The sequence below is a fragment of the Nicotiana tabacum genome, chromosome 2, assembly GCF_000715075.1.
Source record: "Nicotiana tabacum cultivar K326 chromosome 2, ASM71507v2, whole genome shotgun sequence".
Classification (NCBI taxonomy): domain Eukaryota; kingdom Viridiplantae; phylum Streptophyta; class Magnoliopsida; order Solanales; family Solanaceae; genus Nicotiana; species Nicotiana tabacum.
Genome location: NC_134081.1, coordinates 50578183 through 50586219, shown reverse-complemented (window position 1 = coordinate 50586219; position 8037 = coordinate 50578183). Strand labels below are relative to the sequence as shown.

Below are 8037 nucleotides of genomic sequence, written 5' to 3'. Positions count from 1 at the left end.
TTATTTTTGTTTGTTTGCATTTTATTGAATTTATTTGCATTTTTGCATAGCGAGAATATCCTAAGTCATAAAATAATATTTGTTGTCTTCCATTAATTGCATTTTAGGGATTTAATTACATTTTAACATTAACCACATATTAAATTGCATTTTTAAGACACCAAAATCACAAAAAATACATTTAGCTATTTCTGCATTTTAGGTTTAATTTCTTATTTCCATTTATTAATTTGCAGATCTAATTAGGGTAAATATTAGGTAAAACATATAAATAGGTTAATTGTGTAAAATAGGATGTAATTAGGAATTAAATTTAAAATTGGCTAATTTTAAAATTTGAGGAAAGAAGAAAAGGAGAGGGACTTGTTAGTCTTACACTCAAACTGGGCCAAACATCCAATGGCCTAATTGCTTTTTAACTCACCAGCCCATTTCCATCTTTACCCGATCCAGGTCCCTCAGCCCCTAGAACACAAGACGATGTAGTTATACATTTAAACTATATCGTTTTGGTTCAATTTGATTTTTAATAAAAGTGAAGTCCAAAAATTCAATCTTTCAATTCCTCCCCAAATTATCTTCAAATCCTGTCCTCTCCTGGGCGTTCAGAGGTCGCCTATGCCGCCTACCACCACTCCAACCACTGTTGACCACCGGCCGGAAATTGCCTCTATCGGCGAAGTCAACCAAACAACCTCAAACCATTATTTTTCTTCTCCTCTCCTCCCCCTCTACACTCTTCTGCCCCAAATGTCACTCCATCATTACCAAATTCGAAACCCTATCCTGTTCGTTCCCTTCTTGATTTCATCGACCATCATCGATCAACAAGTCTTAATAGTTACATCATTAGATAGGTCTTAGAGAGATCAATCTAGTAATTTAAGTATCTATTCATTCAATGAATGTCGGTGCCGATCAACTCATCATTGATCGACCGGAGTTCATGCAAAAGCCCATCCATGCCACTGCCTAACCTCCCAATAGCCCTTACTCATGGTAGATCCACCCATTGGTGGAAATTCGTAAGTAATAAAGCTTTAAACTAGCTAAGTGAATATGAAGTTCAAGGTGGTTCTAATGGAGAAAGGTCCGTTGGTGGTTAGATACCACCAAATCATGCACCATCTAGTCTCACCTGGTTCTACTTTACTCCGATAGGTACACTCTTCTCTTTTGTTTCTTTTGTGTTTATTATTATTATTATTGTTGTTGTTGTTGTTGTTGTTTGTTATTGTTGTTGTTGTTGTTGTTGTTTTTGTTGTTGTTGTTGTTGTTGTTATTTTTTGGTTTCTTTTTATCTCTACTTAGTTAAGAAAGGCACACATGACTATCTACTAATTTTATATTAGTTGTTAACCACGATTAGTAGCAGCCACTGCATGTTAAGAGCATTTAGACTTCTTAAGCGATTGTTTGAATGCATTTGATGTTGGTCACATGATTAATTATCACTAAGCATGTTTAATTGTGTTAATTTCATGTTTTAGTCATTAACTTCTTTTAACTTTAGTATTTGGTCACTGTCGTTTATTAGCATGACAAAATAGTTTCTTAACTTGATTCTGCGATTTTGTTCAATAATGGACATGCCTTTTAGGATTTAGGTATTTCTAAATTGGACTTAGGAAGTTTGACTGATTAAGCAAAAGATTTGATAAAAGGGGTAATGGATCCATGCCCAATCTTATGTGGTCAGGTAGGTTTAAAATAAAAAAAAGAGATAACAATGATAGGTAAAGTGAAGAACGTAAAAAGGCATTCCTCAAAAGAAAGCTAAGAAATACAAAATGAATAAATTAATGTTTGGCTTGATCATCTACTTGCCATCCCCACGCCGCCCGTGGTCACAAATTTGATTCGAAGTTAGGTTTCCAATTCATATCCTCCAAGTGGAGTGAAAAGTAACGGAGTTGGTAAGCGTCGTGCCACGACATTAAATGCGGCGCTTGGTAGGAGGCAACCCATCGTCTCCAAAATTTTAAGTCATTTTTTAAATTTTCATTTTTAGAATAGGTTAGTATATTATTTTTGACTAATCTGCAGAGTTTTAGAATTTTCAGAGTTGATTTGAGAAGTTTGAGGTGTTGGAAGAACAACAAACAGTGGATTCCCAATTTTCTATCTAGACTTTAGTTTAACCGCATCTTCAGAAATATTCTCGCAGGTGCAGAACCACAGAAGCGAGAAAAGTATAGTAGAAGCGAAACTTACACAGAAGTAGATTCCTAACCGCATAAGCGGAGCCGCAGAAATGTTCAAATATCTGTAGATGCGACTCGTCGGATAATTTTAAAGATCCAATATGCCCTTCAGCAGGTCAGAGTCTGAACTCTATTCTCCCAACCCAAAACCCCTCTCATATTTCACACAAGGAAACTATTACTCGAATCCTACTGCCTACACACAAGGAAATCAGGTAATCATCTTTTTCCCTTTGTCTCTTAGCTACTCTCTCTTTTTCCCCGATTTTCTTCTTCTCTCGTTATCTTATACTTTTATGCATAGCTATTTCCCACAGCCTCTTTATCCCATCTCGATAATTGTTAGTGTTCGGGTGAGGAAAATTGGTTAAGTGTAGTTGTAGAAGTCTGAGTACCCGATTACTTTAAAGGATCAAAACTCTCTCGTTTCTTGCTAAGTGTTCGGTGATTTATTCGAGAGAAATTTATGTGCTAAGTGCCTTGAGATCATGTGTAATCAAGTTGTGTAATCATGTAGTGCACAAATTTAGAAGTCTTGAGTATAACTTTTGTGCCAAAAACGTGATTTGAATTGAAAAGAGTCGACAGTTTCTGGGCCCTTCAAAATCTAGTGAAAATCGCTTTTGTGAAGTAAAGGCTGCATATGCGTCCTGCACCTATGATGAATTGTTAAGCAAGTGCGAAATTGGCTGAGATGTGAAAAACCGAAGAAGCAAGACTTTTACCACATATGTGGAACCGAACTTGCGATGAAAGTTCTGCAGGTGCAAGTTTATGTTGAGCAGTGAAAATCATAGAAGCGGAACCGCACCTGCGATGCTTCTTCCGCAGGTGCGATGACTGGCCAATTTTTGCAAAACTAGTAGCTTTGCAACTATGGCTTGCTCGGCCCATTTGGCTCGATTCTTTGGACTAATTGATGTATTTTGAATTTCTTAACATGACTATAATGCCCGACTAATTTTGTTTTGATTTTTTAGGTACTTTGAACTTAAAATATGGACCCAAAGATGAATGAAAATATGGCACATGATCTTGAAATTGAAGAAGAGGCTGTAGAAGAGCAATTCGACAATTATCGCTTCATGTCCATTGATTGTCACCACTGATACTATGACAATCTTCTTATAAAGAAGGTCCTACTGGAAAAGGGGATCTTTGGGGATAGATTGGCCGAGCTACTTCCAGATTTCTATGACCGTCTATAGACCACTGGTTGGAATTGTTTCATGCCTACTCCGTGTGATGAAAATTAGGAATGGGCTTGTGAGTTTTACACCAACCTTAAGTGTATAAACTTCAACGACCCACAACTCACCATAAGGGCAAAATAGTGTGATTTGGACTTGAGCAGATCAATGATGTTTTTTGGGCTTCCAAAGCATCCACTTGAGTCGGTACGAGAAAAAAAAATATGCTCAAATAGAGAGTGGCTAGCATCTAAAAGTTATCCCTCAAACAAGAGAGCGAAGTGGGCCAACAAGAGGAAGGGTTTAAAATTCGTTGACTTCACAGCTGAGGTCAAGATATGGCTTTACATCATCTGTAATGGAGTCTCTTCTTATGGCAATGTCTCTGATGTTTCATATGTCAGGTGCATGATGATTGCATGCATACTTGATGGCATTCATGTAAATGTCAATTATTATATCTTTTAGGAGCTAAAAGAGTACTTGCTACAAGACAATCCAAGCTCGATGTTCCCTTCGTTAATCATAGAGTTATGTCGGCAGGCAGATGTTGATGTGCGTAGCACCTATCGTTAGTTACCGGCCAACAAATCCTTTCATCTATTGAGAGTGACTGGTGAGGGTAGTGCAGTAAAAAGCAAGAAGAGGAAGATCACCACAGTTGTTTGACCAGAGTCCTCACAGGGATACTACCCGAGGGACCATTTGGGATGCTGAATTCCTAGCTTGTCTCCATTCGTGACTTAGTGTTACAACTCCCGAATGGACTCTCGCACTCCTGGTCTATGCCTGAGTATTGTACTAAAGAAGAGATGAAGACATAGGTAGAGGACCAGAAACAACAGGCAGAGTCTCATGAGAAGTTAGCAGATTCTATTAGCAGGCTCGAGGCAGCATATGGCAATATGGCCAAGGTCCCTGATGATCTTCAGGAAGACTTTCAAAAGGAGAAATAGAAAAATAAGAAGAAGGAAAAATTCATGATAAAGATGTGAAGAGGCATCAAGGCCATCTTCAAATGGGGGCAGCTAAAAAAGAAGATACCGGTCAAGGACAAAGACGACAGTGAGGAGTATTCCTTCTTGTTCAATGATGATAATGTTGATGATTACACTCAAATTACACCTATATAAATGGTGTAAGACGGTCTATACCAAATATAATAATCTAACTAGGTTGGGGTCAAATCCCACAGGGAATAGGTGTGAAAAGGTTACTTGAGTAGTGTGAAACTTGACTTAAGCCGTAGTTCTACTCCGTTAGTTTAAAAAGAGCTTTGTAATTGTGAATTGTCAAGAAAAGTTATTTTGTTAAGAGAATTGATTAATTTGATTAAGAAACCAAGGTTGTGTCTCCATCAATGGAATATGATACTATCGGTATTAATATGACATATTTCTAATGGAAGGACTTTTGCTATGAAAATGGTTCCTAAATGACTACCCAATATTTTTCAATAAGTTGGTAGTATTTCCTCTTTATGATTTTCCCAAATATAAAAGAGTTACAATTGAGAACAACCAATTTATGCCAAGTAGAACCCACTTATCCCTAAGCGATTCTATTAAATAAGGTTTAAAGCCTTGAGTTCCTGCTATTCAATTCTACCAAACACTAACCCAGTTTTCCAAGTAAAGATAGAGTAAAATGGCACTAGTCAATGTTTGCAACCATTGACCATAAATGAAGTATGAGAAATGAATAGAAATCAACCAACCATATATATATATATATATATATATATATATATATATATATATATATATATATATATATATATATATATATATATATATATATATTAAATGGTAAACACCCATTAACATTACACCCACTTAGGGTCCACAACCTTAGTATTTAAAGTTAGTTACTCATACTAGAATACAAGAACAAAGTAATAAATAAAGTCATAAAGCTTACAAAGATGACAAAGTCTTGGATTCTCTATCAAAAGCTTCCAAAATAATGGTGTATTCAATTCTCTAAGTGTAGCCTCTTTTTCAGACAAGATGGTCCACAAAAACTCTAGTAATTCTATTTATTATGGCCCAAAATTCCTGGACAAAAAGTGATAAAAATGACCCTCCAGGTTAAGTCCGCGACCGCAAAATGGGCCGCAGAATGAAATCCATAGTAACCCGCTCCCATTTCCACTCTGGAATCTCTAGCCTCTGAAGCAATCCACTTGGCTGCTGATGCTCATACTTCACCTGTTGACAATTTAGGCACCAAGTTACATACTCCACTATGTCTTTCTTCATCCTCCACCACCAGTAGTGCTGCCTCAAGTCCTGATACATCTTAGCAGCACCCGGATGAATGGAGTACCGCGAACTGTGGGCTTCCTAAAGAATCAACTCATGCAAACCATCTATAATGAGCACACATAGCCTGCCCTGCATCCGTAACACACTGTCATCCCCGATAGTGACCTCCTTGGCATCCCCGGGCTAAATTGTGTCCTTGAGGACAAGTAGAAGGGGTTGTCATACTGACGCTCTCTGATACGATCATATAGAGAAGACCGAGAAACCACATATGCCAAAACTCGACTCGGCTCCGAAATATCCAATCTAACAAACTGGTTGGACAAGACCTGAACATCCAATGCTAATGGCCTTTCTGCTGCCCGTAGATATGCTAAACTTGCCAAGCTCTCCGCCTTACGACTCAAGGCATCAACCACCATATTAGCCTTCCCGGGATGATACAGAATGGTGATATCATAGTCCTTAACCAACTATAACCATCTCCGCTGCCGCAAGTTAAGATATTTCTATTTGAACAGATGTTGTAGAATCTGGTGGTCAGTATAAACCTCACAAGAGACAATGTACAAATAGTGCAGCCAAATCTTCAAGGCATGAACAATAGCTGCTAACTCAAGGTCATGGACATAATAGTTCTTCTCATGTATCTTCAGTTGTCTAGACGCATAGGTAATAACCCCACCGTCCTGCATCAACATCGCGCCGAGGCCAACATGTGACGCATCACAGTACATAGTGTAAGACCCTGAACCCGTAGGCAACACCAACACTAGGGTTGTAGTCAAAACAGTCTTGAGCTTTTGAAATCTCTCCTCACACTCGTTCCACCTCAACGAAGAACCCTTCTGGGTCAATATGGTTATAGGTGCAGTAATAGATGAGAAACCCTCTACGAAGCAACGATAATACCCTGCCAAACCAAGAAAACTCCGGATCTTAGTAGTTGAAGACGGTCTAGGCCAACTCTGCACTGTAAAAACCTTCTTAGGATCTACCTTGATCCCCTCACTCGACGCTAAAAGACCCAAAAATGCCACTGAATCAAGTCAGAATTCACACTTTAAAATTTTTGCATACAACTTATTTTCTCTCAAGGTCTGGAGCATGGTCCTCAGGTGCTGCTCATGATCCTCCCGGCTCCAGGAGTACACCAAGATGTCGTCAATAAACATAATGATGAATGAGTCAAGATATGGTTGGAATACACTGTTCATCAAGTGCATGAATGTTGTTGGGGCATTGGTCAGCCCAAATAATATCACAAGGAACTCGTAATGACCATACCGAGTCATGAAGGCAGTCTTCGGAATATCGGCTCCCGAATCTTGAACTGATGATAGCCTGACCACAATTCAATCTTTTAGAACACTCTGGTACCCTGTAGCTGATTCAATAGGTCATCAATACGAGGAAATGGATACATGTTCTTCACTGTAACCTTGTTCAACTGTTGATAATCAATACACATGCGCATAGAACCATCCTTCTTCATTACAAAGACATAAGTGTTATGCGTAATTGGAGAATGTGATTTGAAGATGATACCGATGCTAATTGGATTTTAAATGTTAGAACCTCATTGAGTTTGTGGTTTTGATTTTAAATGACCACTCATTTTAGTCTCCTTTGCTTTAGTTTTTGTATCATTTTATTATAATATAAGGTTATTTATGGTGTGCATTTCCAGATTTTCAGGTACAATGTCTTAAGCAGAGAATCAAAATCAATTGAAGTGAAATGGAGCTAAAATAGTTGAATCAGTTAAACTGCATCCACTAAAATTGTATTTGTGCAAAATGCTCCGCATCTGCGAGAAATGGTCTACATCAGCGGAAGAAGAGTTATGAGGTTGAAATTGTAGTTGCGAACGATGCATCACATCTGCAATATCACTTTTGTGCTGGAAGTTTGCTTCTACGGACTCGCTTCTGTGTTGATATGTCCGCTTCTACGGAGTAACCAAAATTGCACAAGACTTGCATCTGCGAGTGATTGATAAATTCCGATTTGAGTAAATTGATCATATGTAGCAGACTAGTGCTTTTGAGTCATTTCTTGAGGCTTAGTTGTTGTCACTTGATTATTTTGAAACTCCATTGCATTCTTGAGATTGTTTTAAATGAGGGCATTATTTGGTTGATATTCACATGCTTGAGCCTAATTATTAGTACTAACCAAAGTCATAAATGATGTGCGTAATTGGAGAATGTGATTTGAAGATGGTAGCGATACTAATTGAATTTAAAATGTTAGAGACTCATTGAGTTTATGGTTTTGATTTGCTTGAGGACAAGCAAAGACTTTAAGTTAGGGGTGTTGATGAGTGGTGATTTTACCACTCATTTTAGTCTCCTTTGCTTTAGTTTTTGTATC

General features: G+C 37.9%; 1 long non-coding RNA gene across 4 annotated transcripts; it reads left to right on the top strand.

Moving 5' to 3' along the window:
• The first annotated feature begins 528 nt into the window (after positions 1-528).
• On the top strand, positions 529-7810 carry LOC107803929 (uncharacterized). 4 transcript variants are annotated; one of them, XR_001652126.2, is made up of 3 exons: positions 535-1161; positions 2168-3798; positions 7352-7810. It is a non-coding gene; the product is annotated as an uncharacterized LOC107803929 (long non-coding RNA). The 4 variants fall into 4 exon arrangements; XR_012700116.1 differs by lacking the exon at positions 7352-7810 and having other exon boundaries at positions 529-1161; positions 2168-4704; XR_012700118.1 differs by lacking the exon at positions 7352-7810 and having other exon boundaries at positions 2154-4704.
• The last annotated feature ends 227 nt before the right edge of the window (positions 7811-8037 follow it).